This window comes from Anarrhichthys ocellatus, unplaced genomic scaffold (genome assembly GCF_004355925.1).
Source record: "Anarrhichthys ocellatus isolate YVR2014 unplaced genomic scaffold, GSC_Weel_1.0 scaffold16, whole genome shotgun sequence".
Lineage (NCBI taxonomy): Eukaryota > Metazoa > Chordata > Actinopteri > Perciformes > Anarhichadidae > Anarrhichthys > Anarrhichthys ocellatus.
The window spans coordinates 7,035,127-7,059,741 of record NW_022280046.1 but is presented as its reverse complement, the minus strand read 5'-3'; the positions used below and the strand labels follow the sequence as shown (position 1 = coordinate 7,059,741).

Here is a 24,615-nt window from a genome sequence, read left to right as displayed (position 1 = left end):
CTCTCTCTCTCTCTCTCTCTCTCTCTCTCTCTCTCTCTCTCTCTCTCTCTCTCTCTCTCTCTCTCTCTTACATGCATTGCTTCTCATTCACACCTTTGTTTTTTTTTTGCCACTGACATGTTCCATGCATTGTTTGGGAGGTCTGGAATGACATTTTTACAGCATCCCATTCCTGGATTCTGGTCCACAGATATCGACAGATATCACGGTGCACACAGTACACGCCGTAACACACACAGGACACGGGTGAAAGGAGCAAGGTGCCATACCGTGCACAGAGAGCTACTGCCACACCTCGAGTTAATCACACCTCTAGATTCTGCGTGTTGTTCCATCTTTTCACAAACAAGGCGTGTTGTCGTTGAACGTCTCAAGTCTCCCATCAGCAGCACGCTCAGCGGTGCATCCTTTGTAAGGCGGCTCACTGTCAGGGTACGAGGAGGGCACGTTTTACTTTCGATGAAAAAGATGATAATTGAGTATTATCCAGTCAGACCGAAGATAATATTCTGTTTTTCTACTTTTATTGACCTTTTCTGGCGCCATCCGGGTGATGCCATTTTGCCGCCAATCTTCTTGATTTAGTAAACGCCACCTGTATGGTTTCCCGTTAACCCAAAGCTGAGGATTGTTTTGCTTTTGAAATGTGACCCATGTCATACTGCAGAAGGGTTTGAAGTAAAGTTCACAGTAAATCCTGTCAAAGTGGAATAACCATCGTGGTATGTAGTTGGACTCAAACGTAACGTCTACGTGGTGGCACGATGTAGAGGGTTTGGAATCTCAGTGTCGATGAAGCTCCCGCTCTCCCCTTGAGCTCATTCATGTTTCCAAAAGCCAACAGGAGTAAGTGTCGGGTGAACGCGGGACGTGTACACGACCGCGGCGGCGGAGTAAAAGTGTTTCTGTGGCAAACGCTCTTATTGATTCATTCAGTCTGCTCTGAAGTACCGCTGAGCCTTCATTCACTGTACGGTGACAGAAGTCTGGGAGCTGTGACTGGCTGCCTCTTTCTTAGTAAGTACTTCTTGTTTTCTTTTCTGTATGGTTCGAGTAGTAAAACATCCTGTAGAGTCCATCTACAGAAATGCCATCCACACTCAGTTCTGATGATCCTTTAAACCCTGAACGAGCAGCAGAACACAGGCTTTGTGACATTATCCGGAATTGGCTTCCAGTTGAATACTTGCGTTTGTGTGTCTGCAAATGTGGTTCTGTATCGTTTTGGACCAAATCGACCGATTTTTAAAGGCCGATATAATAACGATAGTTTGGAGCGGCAAAGAGCCAATAGCCGATAAATGGGCTGATAACGATTAAGGGCCGATAGTTCTACGTTATATATTAGAGAGATATGTTTTGTGGGGATAAATAACCTGAAAACGGGGTCAGATATGACTCGTCCATCAGATGTTTAGATTATTATCAGGAGTTAATCACATGCATACAGATATTTTCAGCAAAAGTGTCCCTGGTCATGTGTTTGGAGCCTCCACGTAAAGCGGCGATGTTCGTCCCCGGCCTCCCGGGCGGCGCTATCGGAGCCCGGCCACTAAACGGACATTAAACACAGAAGAGGGACCGGGACGTGGCCCTGGGAACATGTGACGGGCATATCTGTGTTCATAGACTAAATGCTTCCAAAATAACTGACGTTAGTTGCGACTGTAGCCCCAAGTCCTTCTCTCTCTTTTGCCTAGTAACCAGCAGTAGCTGGGACTTATCAGCTCAGAGGCCGCTGACTTCCCCGATTACGAGACGAGAGAGAGGTCTGGATGGCACGCTTTGATCTGCCCACTAATCCCGTGCTCCCGGCCCCAATGTGTGAATCCTCGGCGAGGGTGTGTGTGTGTGTGTGTGTGTGTGTGTGTGTGGGGGGGGGGTAGTCCAAGTCCTGGCAGCAGAACAGTAGTGTGTGATTTATAATAAGCAAAAGGTCAGAGCGCGTGTGATTCTGCAACAAATGAAGACGGGGTGAAGCGGAGTCCTTCCATTATTTGCTCCTGATTAATGGCTTCTAAAATTGAGTTTTGTCTTGAATATGCCTCGCTTGTTAAACAGTTATTCTCGCTATGTTTGACTCAGGTGCTAACGTATACGTTTTAATGCTGTGCGAAGAGTAACACTCAGTCAAAAGGGATGTGCCTCTCCTTTTTGTATTCTACTGACCCACTAATTCTACTCAGCTGTTAACAGACCCTAATCCCAATTTACACATTGGCAATGATCCCAGTTGGTCCTCCGGTGCATTACCTGTGTGCCGTAGTGCGTTCTGTGGAGCTCGGAGGGAAGTCGTAGCAGCAACACTGAGAACATTTTTGATGGAGAGCGTCCATAAACATCTGAATCTGTGACCGTTTTGCCACATGTTGCACACCAACCATAGCTTTTTTTTAAGGGTTTCTAACATGAGTTTTATGGTTTGAGATTTTTAATGTTTTTCTTTCTTTTTAGGGCGGAGGTTTTGCCGAGCAGTTTGAGACTGTTAAAGGGTGCTTTTGATTTGTCCTGCTTGGTCCTGGGTTCAAACACAGAAATGTCAGAAAGGAGGCTTTCTGTGTAGAGTTTACATGTTCTCCTCACGCGTGTGCATGGGTTTTCAGTGCTGATTGATTTTAAAAATCAACTGACATTAGTTTTAATAATCGATAACGTGTACAAGCAGAAACACTGCTGCTTCTTGTGTTGACAATGGGAGGATGTGCTGTGTTTTTTCCCTCTGTTTTGTAAAAAATGTCCACTGAATATATTTGTAGTTTTGGCCAGTTAATGGTAACTGACATATTTGGTAAAACAATCATTTGTTTTCCACTCTGATGAATCTACTGAATAAATAAGGGTGTGAATAAAATGCATTTGAGTGGCTGAAAAGTGGAAAGGTGTTATTCCAGCTCACAGTGAGGAAGTGTGTTGTATATTCATTGTTTAAGGATTAAGCACTGACCTGTAAATACACAAGTAACTGTTCTGGTAGTAAATATCAATGCTATCAATGTACATATTTTTACGTGTATGAGAAGCAGTTTTTCTTACATAAACTGTGAGCTCACATGTGTCTCTGCCTCATCGCTGAGAAGAGGCGTGTGAAGAACCTCCTACGAAGAAGCCGTCAAAGATGACCTTCATCGAGGCGGTCAAATACATCCCTGGTTTTCTTTTTTTTTTTTTTTAAATGATGGCAAGGCTGGCCTCCTTACCTCAAGGCCGTGAATGGACGCTTAATGAGCGCCGGTGCGTCGGAGCTCCAAAGTGTGTGTGTGTGTGTACACACATCCAGAATCCAGCACCTCGGGCTGCGTGTGAAAGACGAGACCGAGCTGTGCTCTCTGAAGCCTTTTGTGTGTTCTGCGGTGTGTGTTTTTTTTCACTTGGCTCTTCTCATTCTTTTTTTTCTTCTTGTTAGTGAGGTGGTTGTGAATGCCTTTGGGATGACTCAGGCGGATATGTCTGTCTGTGTCTGTGTCTGTGTCTGTGTCTGTGTGTGTGTGTGTGTGTGTGTGTGTGTGTGTGTGTGTGTGTGTGTGTGTGGGGGGATTGCAGTGGAAGTAGAGACGTTACAGCACCTGTGCTCAGACCTGAATCTCTGACGGCTGAGCTCAGAGGCCTCCTGGAGCCTCTCGGTGCTCCGCGGGACTCCAGGTCTCACGCGGAGCTTGCCGCTTGCACTCACAAGAAGCCAGAGTGCTTCCTCGTTGTCCGGCTCCCACCGGAAACATTGGCTTCCGCCGGCAAGTTACAGGAGCTGGTTTGAATATGATTTATTTATTTCATAAATTCTGCTATTCATACTACAAGTCGTGATTGAATGAACAATGCAGCACCAGCGTGATGGTGAGGTTACATTCACAGTGGACATCAGCGTTTTGACTATTTCATCAGGGTTGTGGAGGGGCCAGAGAATCCGTCTGAACCAAACTTTCAAATCCAGACAACCGCTGTCAGAAGAATCCTCATGTATTAACATCATATTCCAACAAGAATCTATGTGATAATGTGTTCAGTGTAAGTATAAAAAATAAGAAATTGAGCGTGCAGTTCTGCTTTAGCTTTGTTTCCCAGCAGCGGCAATGCACCGGTCGTCATGTTTGTCTCTGTTCTGAGAAGAACCTTTTCGGTTCTGGTTTGGTCTCCATCAACCTTTGAGAAAAATATATCTGGCTCTTTAGTATTTTAGCTTTTCAACTTTCTTCAGTACCTATGTGTTGTAGACGGAGTGTTTGGAAGGAAGCGCTGACGAAACGGAACTTATTTTTACTTAATTGTTCAGACATTTTTGTTCATTCATTAATTTAAAGGAGTCAAGGGGTGTTCAAAGTGTGTGTTTGAAGCTATTGTTTCAAGTGATAATGATAAAAGTAACATTAATTGTTGAAGTATATAACTCATTGAAATAGTATTTATCGTTGGAAGCATAAAGCCCAGATTTCAGGGCTAAGCCCCTGGATATTAAGTGACTGAGCCGCGTCCCAAAGAGCTCTGCAGGGTTTGAAATGAGATCAGAGGGACTGTGCGAACCACTAAAACGACATGGTAAATGCTTTTGTTTGTGTGGGGAAGGGGTCGGCGACTATACTGTAGACAACCACCCACCAGTGCCTCCCCCAAGGGTAATTTAATCTCTGCATTCTGTCAGCGCTGACCCCGTGACCCCAGCGTGTGCTGGATGCAGGTACTACTGCTAATGTAGCTCGTTAGGGACACGTCCCGTGCTGCACAGCTGGGGCGTTGCCACTGGAAGCTAATGGGATTGAGATGGGGCGGACCAGGTCTGGGTTTTCCTCACCCTTTGTGTGAGCTAATCCTGCTCCTAGGGTCACGGACAGCATTTTAACTGTAACTTTTGATATTCCTGTGGCTTGTGTGTTGACATTTCCACAACTGGCACCAAAACTGTGTTGTTTCTTGAGGGGATGGAAATGGCCTTTGTCTTAACCTTCCAGGGACACAGCAAGCAGTGCGTCTTTCACACTGACCTATGAACAGTTCAGGGGCAGTAGGCTGTATTTAACTCGAACCATCAATTTAAAAAAAAAAAGAAATAATACAAATTCTATTATAAATAAAAATATATTTATATATATATATATAATTTTTTTTCTTTTTTGACTGTCCGTCAACCGTCAAAAATTCTAACTGTTATCCTTTTATCTGTAGTGGTTGTTTGCATAGAAACACAATTCAAAATATTGGCAAATAAAAGATTGCATTTTTATCATGGAAGAAGATTGTTGGCATTAGCAGTTTTAATTATGAAGTTAAAGGAAAGTTAAACGGATCTTAATTCCCTCTATTATTGCTGTAAAAACATCTCCTTCAAACAACTGTATTTAGTCAAGTCAGCTTGATTTTGCAAGATTACATCGGACATGTCATGATGATGTCATAATGCACCTTCACCCAATACAAATGTTTACTGAATAGAGAAGGACTGCATCATAGAATAACTCAATGGAACCTCCGTACGTTAGCTGTTAGCTCCGGTGCTGCCAGCGTTACTAGCTCTCCTGACAATTTTTGTCTTTGAGTTGTTCATAATGTAACATTATCAGGATCGGCCACTAAAAAGCATTGATTGTTATTATTAATGAATATCGTCCGTTAAACGATCAGCAGTAAAAGTTAAACTGCAGTATTAATCCACCGCTCACATATGTGTCGAACCGCGAGAGAGGATCCTTACAGATCAACTACGGTCCATCACACCAGGAATGGACCTGGTCAGCAATATGATAATCATAACCAACAGGAATGACGGCCAGAGCTATGAAAACATGAGCCAGGTTGTTAAAATCCATGAATGAATAAATTATAGTCCTTTTAATCCCAGGGGTTGTATAAGAGGCCATAGCTGTGTATTGATCTGGAGGGGATCGTACCTCTCTTCACACTGAGGTAAGATTACATAACAGCAGTATTCCCCGAGCTGGTAGGAAGTCGGTGTCCTGTTCACGGTCACTTGATCAGGGCGGATGTGGATGCCTTGCAACAGGGCGGAGCTCGAGCTTTGTCCAGTGACAGTCTTGGCCTAAAAGTCAGAATTTCCTCTCTTAGAATTTCCTCAGCTGCTCCTGTTTAACTCAGGACACTTTCTTGTAAGCTGAAAAAGAATTTATCCTCTTAAAATAAAGCTTATCTGTGGATTCATGCCAATTCCCTAAGCTGCATCCACGTTTCCTTCACTTGCGTTTTTCTTCTTGCGTCCTCGCTCTGAAGGCTGCGATGAGAGACGGCGGAAAATCTGTGAGGACAGGGCAAAGTGAGGAAACGCCTTTTCTAGAGAAATGAGACGCGCTTTCTTCCCAAGCGACGTCCGTGTTTGTTGACGACGAACAGCTGGATCAGATGGCTACTGTTCCAGCTCGGTGGCAACGTCTGTTGATTTTGAGTTTGTTTTTGCATCTGTATGCACTGTCCAAATATCAGCAACAATATGATACGACTGTTGGGCGGTGGGCTTGTAATGTGTTTTCAAAACGGTCTGTTCAGCTGCAGCTTCCAATCACTTATAGATTTCCCAAAAAAGGGGCGTGTCTGTCCGGTAAAAGTCTTGCTCATGCGTTCCCCGGGCAGCCTCCTCTTTCCTCGCTCCAAACAGAAGTAAGAGCGTTGGGAACTGCTGTTGTCAGCTGTTCAAACAGAGCATCTAGATATCCTTAATGTCTTAAGAGGAACAGTGTTGGAACAGCTGAGATGTGCTTGCAGGTGTGTTCATACCTCTGTGCTGCTGGCTTCCACAGTGCAGTGGTCGTTTGACATTCAGCACATGAAAAGATTGGGTGAGCATTGAACAAGGGCTGTAAAAAAAATATACTTTTACTGTTAATTTTGATATGTTACTTAAAATAAAAGACTTCCTTTACTTTTCCACAGTGCTTCGTGGTTACTATAAACCTCCACCGTTTACAGCTATATCATTGTCTAGTGTGGATATCCAGGTGTGAACATCTGTCTCTTTGTAAAACAACTTAACACATTTAGATCTATAGCAGGATGACGCACACGGTGTACGTCATGACATTTGAGGAACTGAAACCCATTATTGTCTTGCATTTCTGTGTAATTAAAGCAGAAACAATGTCAACTTTGACAGCAACTGGTTAGAAAAAAAAGACAAACAATGCCGTTGAATCACTTAAAAAACAACAAGGAGAGGCGATGAGTGCTCTCTTAGCCCGTTCCAAAAAGCAGATAAAGGACTGCACCGCAGAGATTATTCTGTAATTTAGCAAATTCAGCCTTCTTACTTCCTGGTTCCTGGTTATTTTAATTAGGGGACGAAGAGAAGAGGAAATGGGACTTGTGCAAAAGCACCTGTCGGACAATAAATTGACATTTTGTCGGACTTTACTCGAGTGCTTTTTGCTTTAAATACATAATCAAGTGGTAGTTAACATTTCGACCCCTCCACCACAGCAACATCCTGCTCTACGGTTATTGTTTAATAGATACACGGGTGAAAACTAACTGTTATTGACTCGCTATTCACATTGCAATGCGATGCTATGCTGTCATTGATCTCAAAGAGGGAAATATTCCATTCAGATGACGAGGTGTGCCTCTGAAAGCTTTCAGCTCATGTGCACATTCATTAGTGAGATAGCATCTCCCAATCAGCCATAAGCTTTCGTGAAATGAATAGATGTAAAGGCATACAGAATGCACAGCACCGACATCAATAGGAGAGAGGTTTCATAGTCGTATAATGCAGCAGTCAAATGAATCGCGTGCTAGTTGAGGTCAATATTCATTCATTGTAAATGAGTGGTCACACATACACTGCTGCTGTTGTGCAGGGCTGCTGCTCACAGACGGATTACTGAACGGGCCAACTGGGCACAGGCCAAGGGGCCCCAACAGGTTTGAGGGGGGCCCTAGGCCCGAGCTTCTGTTTGGAATTACTGCTAATATTTCTTGTTGGGAAGTGCCAAAGAGACTCAAAACTACCACAGAGATGCACAACAAGCAAAAAGAGACACAAAAAGCCCACTATGTGATGCAAAACGACCAAAGAGAGACGGGGGGGGGGGGGGGGCCTCAGTGTCTGTTTGAAGTCACAGCCAACATTTATTGTTGGGAGGTCACAAAATGACCAAAACGAGACGCAATAGGACTACAAAAGGCTGCAGAACAACTAACAAGAGATGAAAACGGCCGACAAGAGACACGACACTGGCAAAATGAGACAGAAAATGCCAACGAAGAGACACAAAACTTCTACAAAGAGATGCAAACTGACCAAAAGTATGTCTCTTTGAATCTGTGGCACTAGTTTGTTTAGTAGGAGGGGTGTGGGTCTGTGCTCAGGGGCCCGTTGTCTCACAGTCCGTCCATGCTGCTGCTGGAAGAAGCAGAAACAGGAAGTGGATGTGGAATTCAAACAAGCCCCCTTTATTTCTCACCACCTCCAAACACGAGCGGTGAACACTCGGCTGCACACGGGCCCCAATGTGAATGTGGGCCGCGTGGGCCGCGATATGACAATTCGGGCGGAAAGGCTGCCGCGGAACAATCGAGGGGTTGAGTTCTGAAGCCACCAGAGTGCACGTGTTGATGTGTGACCGTGTATTAATATCACGGCTCGGTTTCATCCACAAGAGGACTGTTGAACAACGAAGTCTAGCGCTGTGGGTGGACGGGAGTCTGCAGGGATTTGATCTCAGGTTAAACATCATCACATTTGATAAACTCTCAAATATCAGCTGGCCTCAAATGTACTATCACATTTGGTACAAATTACAAAATCTATCGCTTCAGCATGTGAGGGAAAGCAATTAATTTAGGACCAGGCGAGATGTTTTTTTTTTGGTGTTTTTTTGTATTATTACACATCTAAAAGGGAAACTAGCTTTGGCAGAAAACAGTAATTACAGCAGATGGAGCACAGTGCTTCTGCCCAGTGCACGTTTTTAAACCATATTGCAAAATATCATATTGTTATGTATCATCTCACCCTCTTTTTTTCATTTGGTACTCCTCAGAGGCTTGAATGTGACTCAGCCGATCTGGTGCGACTCAGCCAGGGCCCTGCAGTTTTATCATGTGTATTTAATAAGATAGAAAAAACACAACACTCTCCCCCCCACCCCACCTAAAGCCTGTGGAGCATTTCTCTGCCTCTCTTCCCTCTTTCTCTTCCCCGCATTCCTCAGGGAAGTCAGAAATGCAAGCGCAGGGTTTTCTGCGGGGAACTCCTGGTTGACCTAATCTTTCACACTGAGAGGGAGAGTTTAACTGATGTCATGTAAAGGCAGTTTACAGCTAATCTAGCAAAGAGCATTTCACTGACAGTGGAGAGATTTTTTTTCTTCTTCTTTTAAACTAAAATTAGAATTACCTTTAAAATCTTGCATGTGTCAAAACACCCCATTGGAAGCTCATTCTGTTAGTCTTCTCTTGTAATTATCTTACCTAACTAGATCATCACACATTGAGGAAAGCGAGCCGCCATGACAACATGCCACCCTCTTTTTTTTTTTTTTTTTTTTTTTTTTGGTGCCATTCTAATAGAGACGGACAAAGGGGATCACGCAGCCTTATGGACGCCGTCTGATTTGTAAAGAGGCTCCATCTGCATAGCGGTTGTTGAGGGTGATTAGCATGGGCATGCGGTGGAATGGAGCCTGGATCCTCCTGGAGCCAGCTACGCTCTGCTGGGCGCCATCGCTCCACAGAGACACGAGGGAGAGGGGGAGGGAGAGAGAGGGGAGGCCGCGGTTCCGTTCTCTGTAGTGGTGGAGCCAGATGGCTGAATATCTCCCCTGCAGCTCTCCTCAAACCAGGCCTTCGTCCCCTTTAAATAAAAAAAAAAAAAAGAAAATTGATTTTGGCACTTTAGTCGTTAATCAGCCAGTCAGTTTGTCCTTCAAAGGGCTTGACTGGCATCTGTCTTCATCCACGCCTGTCGGTTATGACACTTAGCCTGTTACGCGGCGAGCCGGTGTCGGAACAGCGCCGTTCGCCGGAGTCTTAATTCAAGTTGTTGTGCTGGCAGACTGATTGTGGCTGCTTCCTGCTGTAGAGAACAGATTAGGATCTGGACCGTGCTCCGGGGAGAAGCACAGCAGCTCCGTGGACACCTCCAAACCCCAACTTCACACCCATACACACACACACACACACACACACACACACACTCACACTCTAATACATTAGCAGCCTCTTTCTGGGGGGAAGATAAACGGCTTTATATTTTCTCTATCTCTTCGCCAAAAGGAAATGGGTAATACGAACCCTTGTGACGCACTGCCTGGCGGCTAAGTATGGGAGCAGTGTTTATACGTTGCGCTAGCCATGGATTTTTTTCAGGGCCTTTCGCCACAGGAATCGCCGCGAAAAGCGCCGATATCCAATTACCGACGCGCATCGATTGTATCGCATAATTGGCTGTGGAACGGGAAGGGCACAGAGGCAGGGTTGCAACGCTTGCGACTCGGTCGCATTAAAAAGGCCAGCGCTTATTGATCCTCTCCGCGGCTCGGTCTCTAGTTAATCATGCAAACAAAGTGGAATAGTGTCGCCGGTTACAGAGGGTGGAAGAGATCGCTTCCTCGCGCTCCACCTTCGGGTCACGGTGCGCTGCTCTGTGATTTGTAATCTAAACCTTCCCCGGTTGTGTTCTTGGTGTTTCGTCACAGCAGTATTCAGTATTGTTGTCTTCAAATACATTGCATTATTTCAGTTGTGAAATGATTTGGTATTGTAGGGCTGTAATCAGTCAGTTGTATTTGTAGTATCTCTTGGTCTCTTCATCATGTAAGGAACCCCAAAGTAATTATGACATAATGGCAGAAGAATGAATAAATAATGAATCAGTGTTTCCCGATGCTGTAACCAGCAGGGGTTTACAGCTCTTTATCTGACAGTCAGCTGAAATGATGAATCTAAATGATAACTGTTCCGCTAATCAACTAGTCTTTTCAGCGCTAATGAACTTCACAGTATGAACTTGGTCCTGTGAATTCTATTCTCTTGTCAGGCTATTTATACACATGAAATCAATCAATGACAGATTATAGTCTTTGAGAAGTAATCTTATCCTAATGTTAAATACACTGGCTCCAGTATCTATCTCAAGGGCACTTAAAGCCGTGTCAGTGGGGGGGGGGGGGTCCAGTTGAAGGTCGGTCCTCTTTAACCGGCAAGACTGTCCTGATCCAGAGAAAACACATGCACCTTGTCAGTCTTTCACAGACGTTCATTTGTATTCTGCAGGTTTCAGACCAAGTTCTTTTCCCCATTTAATGTATCTGAAATACGCTGCCATCTTGCATACTAATGCCATTGTAATTGTCACTGTTAACAAAAGCCAGGGAGCCCATATTTTATGCTTTTATCTGCTCGGGAAGTTATCGTGCAGACTTTTCACAGCAATTCAAGAAATCCTGTCTGGAGGACCGGAGCGATAAAACTGAAAAGCTTTTGGGAGGAAAAGTAGAAAAAGAGCCAGTGGGAAAAAGAGAAATCAGACAAAAGACGCTTCTGAGAATGTACATATTATGTTTCCACTTTGTGTTGCAACACTGAAACAAATTCCTGTGTATATGCATGGTTGTGTTTTTATTTAGTCTGCTGACATACAGCGCCGTGTGAGGGCCTGTTATCTGTCACCGTCACTCCTGCAGTGTGTAACTGTCTCTCAGTGCCACATTGCAATTTCTTTGTAGCCAGTTTGTACTATCTGAACCCTTTTGAAAAAATACAATAGTTTTCTTTTGCACATTTTGAGTTTCAGTGTGGTGGCATTGTCTGTTCATGCACGAGATCACGAGTTGATTGATTGTTTAATGTCCATCTCGTTCAGTGTCCATGTAGAAACTGCAGTTGTTTCAGCACTTCTGACGTTGTATGATCCAGTTGGTGAGGGAAGGAAAGTCTTTATCTTTTTATTTATTTATTTTTTCCCAAACTAAATTGACTATCTCGATGCTTTCCTGTAAAACTGGCAAGTCGCCCTGTCCGTCCGTGATTGATGATATTCCTAAAAACCAATTTCTCACGAGTGCCAGCCGGAGGTTGGCAGGTGAGCTTTCTTAATCCCGTTTCCCCATCTCCAAAAAGAAGAAAAAGGTGAAGAAGAAACAGTAAACCTGCCACCGGTTTGGTGTTCGCATAATGAAAGCAACGGAGCGTGAACACACGAGAGCTAAACAATTTAGAATTAATAGGACGGAAGCTCTTGGGGGGGGGGGGGGAAGCAAAGAGAGAGAGACAGAGAATCTGATTGAGAGGAAGCTTTTAGTAGCTTTCTCCTGTGAAATTGAGCATGTCCCTCACAATGACATGCACCACTCATCTGGTTCTCCACAAGGGACCCTCCATTAGCAGACAGAGGTTCGCCTTAACTACACACGAGCGTGACAACGAGCGGGATTTACGGACGCTGTGGCCGTCTCTGGGTCAGCGAACCCGTACAAAGAAAAGTAGACTTTGCCGTGTTTCTCTACGCTGACTCTCCCTTCTGCTTGGAGACGATGGGCCTGATGGCTTTCCTGTTTGAAACTGGACTTTCATCAGGCCGTTAAGTTGTAGGCAATAATTAAAATCTAGCGATACACTAGTTTCCTTCATACCCTTTGGAAGGCTTCCACAAATCGTACCCAGATGTACTTTAATCAGGTTGTTAGTTATAGTCAATTATTAATACACTTAAACATTGGTTTCCTTCTTAGCTTTGGAATTCTTCCTCGAATATTAACTTTTGGTTAGTTATTGATCTTTGCTAGTGAAAAGCAGGCAATTAGCTTTGCTTAGCAAAAAAAGAGGCCAAAACACCTGAAGTGGCTCTTTGTCCAAAATCAGTCCTGTTTGTTCATTTCCGTTTCATTATGGATCAAGCAAAGATGATGTAAGTGTTGATTATAAAAAATTAGAGGGGCTTGTTGGCAGTTTTCAGCTTTAGACAGAGCCAAGCTAGCCGTTTCCCTCTGCTTCCATTCTTTATGCTAAGCTAAGCTAATCTCCTAGTGACTTTAGTTTAATTTCTTTAACATAAAGACATGAAAATGGTGTCAATCTTCTCTCCTAACTCTTGGTGAACTGTTCTTTCAAACCATTTTACAAGAGTAAAAACAACAAAAAACACCACCATACTTAACTGGAAAACAAACCATGAATTGTTTCCTGGTTTTGACACATGGATGTGGGAACGATGGATATCCCCCTACACAACTGGCTCAGTCTCCCTTTCCATTCTCCTCACATGAAACTAGCTTTTCTTTGAGAATGTTTTACGAATCTGAAACCGGCGTGCTTTAATACTTCACAAGGCTGAGAGTAATAACTGACGTGCGGTTCAATGTGTCCTGTCAACAGTTTTACACAAAGGTCTGTTGTATAGGAACAGCGGTCAATGGCCAAACCCACTCAGTTGAGAGTTTATCAGCTACACCTGGCTAATGCTTGATCAGTCTAATATGACAGCCCTGCAATTAACCCGCCCGTTATCAAAGTCATAATGTTTCAGAGAGGTGTTGTTTGTGTAACTGCCTCAAGGGTGAATACAACTGAAATTAATTCTCCTCCTTAAGTAAATGTAAAACGCAATTAGCTCCTCCCTCCTTCTCTGAGGATATTCACGGCTTCCCACTCTTCCTCAGCGAGACAAAGAGTTGTGTAATCCCCCTCTCCTCCGCTCCCCATGCACTTCGCCAGACAACAAGAAACATCTGGATGGAGAACAGAGAGTTCAGAGCGCACCCATCCCCGCCTCGGACGAGTCCAACAATGCTTGGCCCCCGGACCGTGCACTTGAAGCCTGGACGCCATGCTGTTATCCCAAACCGCACCCGTCGTGCTCGTGTTGCATTCTTATCATGACTTTTGCCGATTTCTGAGAAGAATGCGTGGGTGCGTTCCGTTTCTCAAGTACTCGCTGTGTTGTGCAAAAGTGTGTCATTTTCTTTCTCTGAGTGGGGTTAGAAAAAGAAAAACGCTGTTATTTTCCTCTCTGCATTTCAATCCTGACAACCTGCAACTGTTTTCCCAGACGTCTTAATGCTGTGTGTCTTCACGTTATTGTGTTTTGTCACTAATTTTCACATCTCAAGTGGTGTCTCACTTTAGTCCTCCATCATTTAAAGAATACATTGTAACATGTTCTCCGCCTGGGGATCTTGAGATCGCAGTGAAAATGCTGCTTCTGCTCTGCACATATTTTAAGGTTTTTTGGAAAGCAACCTCTCCATGTACTGATATCACAAACAAGCTTTTTCTACATCATTGATCCCACGTGAGTATGCGGTGCAGGTGCTGCGGCCAGATTTAGAACGGTGGAATAAAAAAACGGTAACTACATTTGCCTTTTCATTCAACCGTGTCGGTTTCAGTTTCCGTTGCTTCAGCCGTGTCAAGCCTCTGCTGGAGGCAGAAGGATGTGTGTTACCCCCCCAAATCCATGCAAATTATTTTCTGTTTTCTGCTTTATTGGAGGAATGTGCTGGTAAATCAGTGGTTCTTATGGAACTGGCATTTATAGAAAAATCCTATTTGGAAAAAAGAAAGTATATCCTTGTACCGTGACGGACTGTAGGGCTGAATGACAAACGATGGAAATCACAATTTGAAAAAGAACACTTTTCATATTTCAAAAGTTACACAGTTTTAATTATAATGTATTTTTTTTAAATCGTATCTTAACAAGCAGAAGCAAAGTTTTATCTGCCGACTAATGATTTTGCTTGTCCTGATGAAAACTTCATGGGCAAATTTACTCAGCTGTAGCTGATTAATGTTAATTCTGTCAGTTGATAAAATAACACAAAAAATGAACTTTTGGCTGCTCTTACTTTATTGTTTTGGTTCATTCTCTTGATCATTTTATGTGTGAGGCAAAATCCAGCTTGACTTAAACATTCCTCTCTCAACTTTGTAAAACTAAATGTAACAAATACTCAACCCAATGCCAGCTATTTGAGTGAGCATTGGGCCGGTATCGGTGAATCTCTAGAACACACTGGAGCGTTTAGCCGCTAAAGAGCCAGATATTTCCCTCAGGAGTTGACAGAGACTAAAACTGAGATTACCGAGAGTGAATATCATTCCAATAATGTTGCTTCATATTGGTCTTTGTAGACGTGTAAACGAGATTGTCAAAGATATGTCAATGTTCTGTTCACTGCTTGTTTCCGCTATCACTTATTGCCTGTTTAAGCACGTTACATCATTACGCTCATCACTGTAGTATCTCTGAATCAGCAGCGCCCCGGGATTCAGAGCAGTGAGCCTGTGAAGCTAACGGGTCGGTTAGCTTAAGCTCATTTACGCAGAGATCAGTTGTCAGTCAGGTGTCAAAACATCGTCGGATGTGATAAGTCAGTGAGTGCTATCCGGGGTCAGACTTCTAAATATGTAAAACTTTTGCATTGTTGGGGTTTTTGAGTCAGGAAAGTAGGGTACGCTAACAGGGCTGAGATTTTGGAATTGTCTTCATCAACACGGCGCTGATATATTTGACCTAATTCTATTCACATGGAAACAAGATGGGTTTGTGACGACGCTCGTAGAGCATATAGACCACGAGAAAAACTGATTTAATTTGCAATTAGATTATTTTTTTTCAGCCCTAAGGCAGTTGCTGCACACTGGGGTAACCGGTATCTCAACGCTTTTACCAGACATTCACAAGTTTGACCATCGTTTCAAGACAGTGTGTCTTCACCTTTGTCACACAATGAAACTGGGTCTTTCCCTCCCTCGAGGTTTCCCACCATGTATTCATTAACTCACTGACAACAGGCCTCTCTCACAGGAAAACAACAAACCATTTTAATTTCATGAAACCCTCTGCTGTCTCCACCTTCGTCGCAGTCTTTGGTACGCGGTGCATCGAGACGCGTCACTGTTTCCACTTTGCTGGCTAGCATTTAGCCGAGGGGCGCAATGTATGTTGAGTTTGACCTGCTCGTCTTTGCCCCTGGCACTGCTCTTTCATTTCTCTCCTCCGTACCTTGTTTTCCAATCTGACTTGACCTTGACGGAGTATAGGGGGAGTACGGGATCACATTTTCCCTGACTGCCCCCCCTCAGATAGCCCTTTGAGATGATGAAGTGCAGGCCCCGGTGACATTTATCTTTCCCCACACACAGCTCTCACCTCCTTTCTCTTTGTTCCGGCTAAGATGTGGAGGAAATGAAAACCTAGCCCTCGGAAAATAATGAAACTCTTAAGAGATAGAGAACCTTTGTTCAACTGCTTTATATTTTAGATTATAATAGACATTAAATGATATTAAAGTATTCCAGAAAAGTCCACTCATTAGAGTGGAGATTTCCGCCAGGTGTGTCTGCAACGACTGTATTGTGTGATTAAGTGAATACAACCCAAATAAGGCTAACACCAATAGGCTTTAAGGCGTTGTGGAAACCTACTTCAACTCAAAAACAAGCGGCGATGTATGCAGGCAATCGGCCCAAAGTCGTTGTATAAGACACGTCCTACAATCTTGCCACAACACTAAATTAAACTCTCCAAGCTGTCTGCCGGTGTAGCAGCGGCGGAGATGCAGCGGTGTACTCAGCAGCGTGTGTGCTGGTGGTTCCATTAACTGTTAAGGGGCCACTTCAGAGTAGGCAATACAATTGGTTGTGTGAAAGTGTCAAACACTAGAGGTCCTCTATCATGCATCCATGACTGGCCATCCAGAATATTTTACAGTTGCTGCGGAGATTAGCCGTGGACAGACACAGAGGTGCACACACGCAAGCGATCACATAATCGTCTGGCGGAGATAATAATAAAAAGGTTAGTCTTCCTCTGCTAACACGTTCCCAGTAGAGTTTGATAGCATATGATGATGTACCCCATTAGAGGTGTGCTCCCGGTTAATCCACACAATGTATTGGTTCAGAGTGAGCACACAGACATATTGCATCTCTTTAGGTATTTAATTGTCTTTAAATGTCAGCCCGAGTGATGACACTATTGGGAGATCATTACGGGCCTCGCTGGCTTAAATGAGCTTACTTCTAACCAGGCAGCTGAATGGCACTGGTGATGGGCTGTCTGACTGGCAGAACTGATGTATTTTCTCCCGCTGGAATTTAATTTGTGTAATCACGGAGGCAACCTTTTTAGAAACCCGCGGCATCGTTGAACACTGGTTTGATTGATAACTACAAATCTGCGTTGGGGTTTAGTCTGTCAGTCATGCTTCTGTGTTATTCGTGGGGAAACACAGTAGCTGGCTACTGCTTACTCATGAAACATGGTGTTTTCTTTCAGTGTTGTAAAGGAAGGGCAACGCGTAGTTCATGGTCTTCATTAATATTGATGGGGTTTAGCCTATTAGTTATTGCTACTTAATTATGGTGGTTAGAACTCTACAGCGCCTCAATGCTCTGGCGCGTCTTAATCTAATTTACGTCTGTTAAAACATGTCTGGAACACTTGGCCATGTACATGATGATATTATCCACATTCTGGAAATTGTGTGTGTGCGAGGTTCTAACAGCTTGGAGCTGTTGTCTCCTCTCCACATCTGCTGCTGTGTCCTGTGGTGTTCTTGAGCCACATGTTGTAGTTGTTGTCTTCTTTTTGTTTTGACACCAGCTTGCTGCTCACAGGTTGCTGCCAGTCAAAGGTCACCTCAGAGCTTTATTTTGTACCAACCTTTAGTTTTCAGCCATGGCAGCAGCAGCATGCTCCTAGGGATGGCAATGGTGGTCCGTCTGTAAGCAACCGTACGCCTCCTGAATTCAAGTTTCTCTTTTACGCCAAACTCAGACAAGTTTAATTGCCTTCCTGCAGTCTGCAAACTCTTGTTTGGTCAAAATAGACTAAATTGAGGAAATAAGCCGGCTCTACATGCTGTTTTCACCCAGCTGTGTTTCTCAGCTTCAACTCAAGGTGCGGCTGTCACCCCAATTCTCTGACATCCCTTCTGTAGGGGGGGGGGGGGGCATTGCCTCAAGGATGAAACCTGACTGCATGAAACCTGACAGCTGCTTTTTAGTCCCCAGACCCCTTGCACCCATGCTGACACTCCTCTCTTCCGTTCCTCCAAGAATCTGAAGAGGCCTGGCTCCTAGTAGAGGAAAGGCTACTGAAATATTTAGCTTGAGTACTTGTACATCACATCTAGTTAACATTAACATTTAAAGGTGTTCCCTAATGGACAATTTTTAGATTCTTCTTTAAACTTTACCTTGCAATCATTCAGTTATCTGATGCTAATTGCCTGTTTTACCTTGATCCTAGTGTCTGTTCAGTCCCCATTTTTAAAGCTTCAAAACGACCTTTTAATACACGGCAGCTATGGAAGTGGCTCTGGAGCAACAAAAACACTCCAATCACAGCACCGACAGTTCGTGACAGGTGTGCTTTTATCAAGGTTATGAGACAGCACAAATTATTATCTGCCTTATTGAGATACGGAGGATAAAGCACGCTGCGAGGAGACGTGTGGGAACATTTTAAAGCTGCCGTTACCTTGAAGCGCGCGTTCCTAATTAAAACCGAATCCGTGTGGTTCTGAGAACGAACAGGATCCCACACGGAAGTTTGTTCTTCAGAAGCACAATCAAACCAGCGGAATAAAAAGAAGACATTTCCTTTTTCTCATCTTCTTAATGACAGGTTGCCGACGCCTCGGGACAAGAAAAGAGCGCGGTAATGAGAAAAAAACAATAGGACGGCTTGCTAGACAACAAAATGTGATGGGAACACCGGATTCCCTGCCATTTCATTTATGCCGACTTTAACGATGCACTAGATTAATTTGCTATTTTGTTTTTAATGCGGTTTTAGCAGCGCCTTCTATCGCAGTGCCCCAGGGCAAGGCAGCTAAAACACTTTTAGCCAACATCTTCACGATGGTGTGCCGCGTTTCTCGACAGCTGTGTCCCCAAACAGTTGATTGAGCCAGAATGCACTAGAAACTTGTCTCCTGCACGACTTCGCTCTTCACTCCAGCATCTGCTTCTTGAATTATTGAACTGCCTGAGATCATTAGGTCTGTTTGTGGTTTGTGGCAGCAATCGCAACTGTCATTACAGCTGTATGAGACTCGCTTGTTATTGAGTGGTCTGAGGAAAGCGTGCTTTTAAGACGGCCCGGATAGTGGCTTCATTAGTGACTACACACAAACACACAAGGCCTGGTTTAAATGGGCAGTTGTGTTGTGAGCGTAGGGGCGTCAATACCGTTACACCGTTTATTGTTGATTATGTCAAATCCGCAGAAACAACTCTCTGGATGGCTGGCAGGTTTATCTTGATACAGTATAACAAAGCACTTTGAACTCGGCAGTGAGTGTACTGGTAGTTCTGTTAGCTGTTAGCCAAACACAGCATCCAAACCAATAAAGGTGAGCAAACTGTCCCCCCGGTGATGCACTCAGCTGTGTCATCAGTAGCCCCCCCCTACCGGCTGGGGTCCGGTTAAAAGTTGTAAGAAAGAAGTAAGCTGGCAGTATAAAAACGGGCAATAAAAGGTGTTTTGAGAAAGTGTGAGTTACTGCAACCTCGAGAGGTCCTTGAGCATACAGCCATAAGCGGCCACTCAAAAATAATAAGCAGTTTGATGCGGCACAATGTGAGATAAGCCACGGACAACACAGAGGTGCACACTCACTCTGTGGCACACGTGAGTGACAGCATAATCTTCCTGGTGGAGATGATGATAATCAAGAGTTCAACTGACGGCAACAAAACAAAAAACAGAAGGCTTTTTAAGGACACTCGGAGGAATGTTGGGTGCAATATTTGTTGACTTTTCAGATTGTGAAATGGGTGGTGCTCTCAGCTAAAGCAAACAAACAAACAAACGCACCCCCTATAGCCCACCCAAGGCTTCAAACGAGCGGCTCAGTGCGACTGCGACCACGCCGGGCAGCCGAGTTGTTTATGTCAGAAAGGGTTCAACTCAAAGGTGGGGTGAGTAGTTTGAGACTAAAGTGTGTGTGTGTGTGTGTGTGTGTGTGTGTGTGTGTGGGGTTGTGCATCCGCTAAATTTCACAGGAAAGAAGAGTGACAGTACAGCTACTGCTTCAGCAGACGCACGTAATGGTTATTGATTGACTGCTGTCTGTCAGTTAATGATTAATGTTCACTTCATGATCTGAGTTGATAACATGTGTGTGAAAGCGTTTGTTCTTTAAATAAACAATATTAACTTCCACGTTTTGTACAGAAAGCTGATTGTTGGTGGGAAGCATAATGGAAACACGATACGGTTCTTCTTTTTGGAACCATCGCTATTCCCTTATTCACAACAGCTGAACGTGTCCTTTTACTTGCAGTACGTTGGTGGTTGAGAATTATTCATCATCAAAATGGAGTTTAAACAATTGCAGATACATGTGCTGAGTGGTTGAGCAGTCAGCCAGCACTGTAGCGGGAGTAGCTGTGCAGAGCACCTGAAGCTAAAGAATGCAGACATTAAGCACAGTGAGTGATGGATTGAATAATAGCCGGACCCTCCTCCCTTACTTCTTCATGAAGTGCCCCCTCTGACTGACTGCAGCCCTTTTTGTAACCAATCAAAGAGCGCGGGGTTGTTGCGTCTAGTTTGCATTTCTATCTCATTTGGCCTCGTCCGGAGCGCTCGCGTCAGAGATCCGACTGTTCATTTGCGGAATATTAAAGCCATCTGTTGGCCTCTGCTTCCTCCTCAGGACATCCCCCATAATGCACGGCGTGTTTGCCATCCATTACAGAGCACGATGAGCACCCCAAACAGTCAAATTACATCAGAGCCGCAGACCGATGAGACTGAGCGCACACACACATCCGGCAGATCAACAACTGAGGGGGGGGCTGACCCGGCCATGCATGGAGAGTTGTGCACAGGAGCAAATCTACATGCACCGTTACATTTTTAACCCGTTGCCGTGCAATTTATCTTGCTTTTGTTGTATTTATTGCTGATTTAAAAACCACACCTCTTACTAACAGTATGCCGAGTCACGTGAGCCGGCTGCTCCTCTCCCAACCGTCCGCACACGTTACCAGATTGTGATGGATGCTTTTTTTTTTGGGTCGAAAGCAGACGTGGTGATTGGTTGCTGCTGGTCAGAAGGAGGGGGAGGGGGGCGATCACGGCACAGTTACACCGAGAAATTGATCAGAAAGCCTAAGCGGGGCGGATCTGGCTCGAGGTTTAATGAATAATTTCAATGTGGATGATGACTCGGCGCTTGTAGAATATCCTCTCTTGAAGAATATCCAGTAAAATCCAACACAGTGAGTTTTTTGTTTATAGAGTGAAGGTTCTGAGAGGGAGGAAGGAGAGTGATGCTGATTTCTGTGGGATTAAAATACATCCGTTCACTCTCCTTATGTGTTTTAATACTTCTGCAAAATTTACACCAACTTCCAGTACGCACAGAAGCGTGGAAGTCAAATTTGAAGATATGTTTTTGCGACTTCCCCCTCAGTTTATACTGGATTTATGGACACAAAAAAACTGCTTTATTATTCTTCATTCCGACAACCGGATGTTTTCTTCAGGCCTACAAAAGTGTTATTTATCTTCCCAGGGCCGGATGCCAGAGGAATGTCGGAGCGCTGAAATATACCTATATCCAAAAATAAATGACCGGCTTACAGAATGTCTGCACACGGTCATCAGCCTGGGCAACTTGCCCACATGTTGTCAGAAACGTCCAGGGCAGGAAGGGAATTCATAAACATCTAAAAACATCATTCAGGCCGGTAACAATGCCTAATTATGATGGGGTCTGCCTGAAAGTCTTCATAACACACTGAAACGACACGACGATCGAGTGGAAATGAATCAACGACAATTTTGATGACTGATTAATTCTTTTGATTCACTTGTCAAGTAGAAATTCCCAACGCAAATGTAAGAATTTGCTGCTTTTCTCTGGTCATATATACGCGTTTCGACTGTTGGAAGGAGAAAAGTCTCAAGATGTAATTTAGGTCTCCGGGACATTGTACAGACTAAGCAATAATTCCATTAATCAAAAACTACAATCGTCTGTTAGACAGATGAAGTAATCAGCAGCTGCAGCTTTGAAACGTATCACTCTGCGGAGCTGGAATCATCTGTTACTGCTCCTTGTTCCCTCTCTCCAGGTAATGATGAGATCCTCAAAGACAAAGGCAGAGCCTGAGATCCCTTCATTTCTATTAAGAGGCCTTTATTCTATTTTGAGCTATGAGTTATGGAGTACCCACAGTGCCTCTCTGTGTGTGTGTGTGGCAGGGCGGCTGCTCTGATTTAATGCGAGGAGCTGTTAGTCCCTCCTTGCCATTCCTGTCCAGCGCTGCAGGCCGAGCCTCTAATGGACGCGGGGAGAAAACAAGCCCGTCCCGTCTAATGGCCAGGCTCCTAATGCTGGTGCTAAAAATAATCAGGAACAGGGAGGGTGTGTGTGTGTGTGTGTGTGCGTGCTTCCGGTTTGTGGGAGGTTGTTGTTGTGGAGGTTGACGTGCCGGACCACGGGCTTGGAATCTGGGAGGGTCAGGATGATCCCCCCGAGTGACCAAGGGAAGCGTTGACCCCGCCGGGAGGAAGTTGTGATGTAACTCCTCCGGGACGAGCTCCAACAGATTAGATTCGGAGTAATGTTGATGAATGTAGACTTGATGTTTCCTTTGGTACACAGAGGGTGAGGAGTGGTCTTCAGCAGGGAAACTGAGATGAACAGATTAAAGTGGACACAAGACGATGACAAACGAGATTAGGGAGTTCTGGGTTTTTGAAGATCACGGAATAAATATAATTAGAAATGCAAAACATTCAGCATTAATTTCTGTTGCAAACTGCTGAAACAAATAGCGAATTAATCTATAAATCAACCCGCAGAAAGTTTACCTGCAACTATTTTGACATTTTGATGAATCATTTTGTGTAATTCTTCAAAGATTATGCTCGTTCCTGCTCCTCCAATGTGAGGGTTTTCTGTTTCATCATTGCCAACGGAATATTTTTTAACATCATTTAAACATTTAAAGACATCATTATGGGATACTTTGATTGCCGTTCATCACCATTTTCTGACATTATAATAACCAAACAACTCAAATCAAAACAAGTAATTGGAAAAAAAAAGAAATGGCAGATTAATTAACAATGAATATATTCATTAGCAGCTCTAAACTGCAATGTCTTCTGGCATCAGGAAACACAAGAACAACTTAAGAATAGCGGTTTAAATCACTCTGGTCTCAACCTTTACCCCCTCTTCAGGAAATATTCAAGGAAAGAGTTGGTGGGTAATACCAGCCCTGATTCTTTGACCTCATATTGCAGAAGTTTATGGAGCCTGTTTGGTACCGGGGCCACGTTTCTTTACAACCGTTTTATTAGAGCTGAGGGCATATTGGCTCTATTACTTGTTAACAACGGCGCCAATTTATGTTGGTCTTTGCTCTTAGATCTTATTTTCAGACGAGAGCAACAAAGCTCGTCCCCGGCGTTACGTAACTTTATTGGTCAGCCGCGAGTTGGCGGACGGGTTTCTGTAATGCTCCCGTTGCATTGTGGGGCGCAGAGGAAGTCGGGACAGAGCCTTGTTTATTTATGGGGCAGGGAGGTCTTTCCCCTTCTCTGTGAAACTCTCACAGTCAAACAAACAGCCGGAGGAAGCCTCATAAATGATTTCATGTCTCGGGCCTGTGACTCATTTTACAGATTCAAACGCAGCAGCTAGTACACCAGAGTCATGCCTTTAAAGTTTGCTCTGAGGAAAACCCCTTCTGCTGCTGAGGTCTTCTGGATGGATTTTCATTTGTGATTTCATTTTTTTTGATTACACTGTAACTGCTGGGGAACTGCTCTCATGCTTTCATGTTTTTTTTTAAAGATATTGAACTTTGCTCTGTGTTTGCCATTACGCCCTCTAATTACAGCATTAAGGACTGAAAGCCCCACGTGATGCTGATTAAAAAAACATCATCCTGGAGTAAGATGTCCTGGCTGGGAGGGAAGGTCCTGAAAGAGCTTCGAGGCGAGCGAGTGGACTCAATTCTTTTTCTTTTCTTTCCCTCCTCTGTGATGAGATCAGGGAGTTCACGCTGGCAGTTCTGCGTGCCTAAATTGAGGTTACCACATAGGCAGTCACGCCTCGAGAGGACTTCTCCGGCTCCCGCGACCATCACTGTGACAACGACACAGAGTGTGTTTACAATTAGCATTCATCCCGTCACCTGATTAGCAGCGGTGGGCACGGCGGACCGAAAACGGACCCCTGAAAGACGGACGGACAAACACTGAAAAAGGTTTCCGGGGTGATTTATTTTCCTGTGGGGCATTTCAGATGATGTGCACTTTACTGCGCATTAAGGATAACGCAGGTGGGCTTCATCTGAGCCTATAAACCAAATCAGCTGGAAACTATTTGAACCAAGCCGGCTCTGTATGGAACCATTCGCTCTGCTTTACTGCTCGGCTCTATTGTGCAAACAAAGACACCCACACACACCCATACCACAATAGCAACAAACACACACCCACGTGCAAAAAAAAGATACAAATGCTTTGTTGCCACTGCTTGCCCATGGGCTATAACTGATGATATTTACATAGCAGTTTGGATAAGTGCGTGGTGCCATTAGCAAGATGGATCGTTGCAAAGTGAACGGGGATTTATCACCGAGCCAAAGCTGTGTGTGTGTGTGTGTGTGTGTGTGTGTGTGTGTGTGTGTGTGTGT

The 24,615-nt window shown here is 44.2% G+C and overlaps 1 protein-coding gene across 11 annotated transcripts in view; it reads left to right on the top strand.

Moving 5' to 3' along the window:
- The window catches only part of vav2 (vav 2 guanine nucleotide exchange factor), a 180,406-nt gene that overhangs the window by 1,495 nt on the left and 154,296 nt on the right, over nt 1–24,615 (top strand). The gene's annotated exons all lie outside the window — the stretch shown is intronic.